Consider the following 2,500-nt stretch of genomic DNA (forward strand, 5'->3'; position numbering starts at 1 on the left):
CGATATTTTTGCATTTTCTTACGACAAAACATTAACAAATACGAGACTATAACAATATAAAACTACATATGTAATTTAATTAATCAAAATTAATAATTTTTTTTGATTTTTCAGTGATCCAGAACCGATAAGTCGAAAATTTTAACAATCATATTTTTGCATTCTGTACCGTGGATCGATCGTTAAACGCTATTGAACTAACGTCCGTGATGGTATAAATGCAGATTTTCGCTCCGTTTAGCCAAAATAACGAACTTTAGGTGCGCTCCGAAATATTTCAAAGTCCCAGCGGCGTATTGCTTCGCCTCTTAGAACCGATTAGTCGAAAATTTTAACAATCATATTTTTGCATTCTGTACCGTGGATCGATCGTTAAACGCTATTGAACTAACGTCCGTGATGGTATAAATGCAGATTTTCGCTCCGTTTAGCCAAAATAACGAACTTTAGGTGCGCTCCGAAATATTTCAAAGTCCCAGCGGCGTATTGCTTCGCCTCTTAGAACCGATTAGTCGAAAATTTTAACAATCATATTTTTGCATTCTGTACCGTGGATCGATCGTTAAACGCTATTGAACTAACGTCCGTGATGGTATAAATGCAGATTTTCGCTCCGTTTAGCCAAAATAACGAACTTTAGGTGCGCTCCGAAATATTTCAAAGTCCCAGCGGCGTATTGCTTCGCCTCTTAGAACCGATTAGTCGAAAATTTTAACAATCATATTTTTGCATTCTGTACCGTGGATCCATCGTTAAACGCTATTAAACTAACGTCCGTGATGGTATAAATGCAGATTTTCGCTCCGTTTAGCCAAAATAACGAACTTTAGGTGCGCTCCGAAATATTTCAAAGTCCCAGCGGCGTATTGCTTCGCCTCTTAGAACCGATTAGTCGAAAATTTTAACAATCATATTTTTGCATTCTGTACCGTGGATCGATCGTTAAACGCTATTGAACTAACGTCCGTGATGGTATAAATGCAGATTTTCGCTCCGTTTAGCCAAAATAACGAACTTTAGGTGCGCTCCGAAATATTTCAAAGTCCCAGCGGCGTATTGCTTCGCCTCTTAGAACCGATTAGTCGAAAATTTTAACAATCATATTTTTGCATTCTGTACCGTGGATCGATCGTTAAACGCTATTGAACTAACGTCCGTGATGGTATAAATGCAGATTTTCGCTCCGTTTAGCCAAAATAACGAACTTTAGGTGCGCTCCGAAATATTTCAAAGTCCCAGCGGCGTATTGCTTCGCCTCTTAGAACCGATTAGTCGAAAATTTTAACAATCATATTTTTGCATTCTGTACCGTGGATCGATCGTTAAACGCTATTGAACTAACGTCCGTGATGGTATAAATGCAGATTTTCGCTCCGTTTAGCCAAAATAACGAACTTTAGGTGCGCTCCGAAATATTTCAAAGTCCCAGCGGCGTATTGCTTCGCCTCTTAGAACCGATTAGTCGAAAATTTTAACAATCATATTTTTGCATTCTGTACCGTGGATCCATCGTTAAACGCTATTAAACTAACGTCCGTGATGGTATAAATGCAGATTTTCGCTCCGTTTAGCCAAAATAACGAACTTTAGGTGCGCTCCGAAATATTTCAAAGTCCCAGCGGCGTATTGCTTCGCCTCTTAGAACCGATTAGTCGAAAATTTTAACAATCATATTTTTGCATTCTGTACCGTGGATCGATCGTTAAACGCTATTGAACTAACGTCCGTGATGGTATAAATGCAGATTTTCGCTCCGTTTAGCCAAAATAACGAACTTTAGGTGCGCTCCGAAATATTTCAAAGTCCCAGCGGCGTATTGCTTCGCCTCTTAGAACCGATTAGTCGAAAATTTTAACAATCATATTTTTGCATTCTGTACCGTGGATCGATCGTTAAACGCTATTAAACTAACGTCCGTGATGGTATAAATGCAGATTTTCGCTCCGTTTAGCCAAAATAACGAACTTTAGGTGCGCTCCGAAATATTTCAAAGTCCCAGCGGCGTATTGCTTCGCCTCTTAGAACCGATTAGTCGAAAATTTTAACAATCATATTTTTGCATTCTGTACCGTGGATCCATCGTTAAACGCTATTAAACTAACGTCCGTGATGGTATAAATGCAGATTTTCGCTCCGTTTAGCCAAAATAACGAACTTTAGGTGCGCTCCGAAATATTTCAAAGTCCCAGCGGCGTATTGCTTCGCCTCTTAGAACCGATTAGTCGAAAATTTTAACAATCATATTTTTGCATTCTGTACCGTGGATCGATCGTTAAACGCTATTGAACTAACGTCCGTGATGGTATAAATGCAGATTTTCGCTCCGTTTAGCCAAAATAACGAACTTTAGGTGCGCTCCGAAATATTTCAAAGTCCCAGCGGCGTATTGCTTCGCCTCTTAGAACCGATTAGTCGAAAATTTTAACAATCATATTTTTGCATTCTGTACCGTGGATCGATCGTTAAACGCTATTGAACTAACGTCCGTGATGGTATAAAT

This window comes from Osmia lignaria, unplaced genomic scaffold (genome assembly GCF_051020975.1).
Source record: "Osmia lignaria lignaria isolate PbOS001 unplaced genomic scaffold, iyOsmLign1 scaffold0049, whole genome shotgun sequence".
NCBI lineage: Eukaryota > Metazoa > Arthropoda > Insecta > Hymenoptera > Megachilidae > Osmia > Osmia lignaria.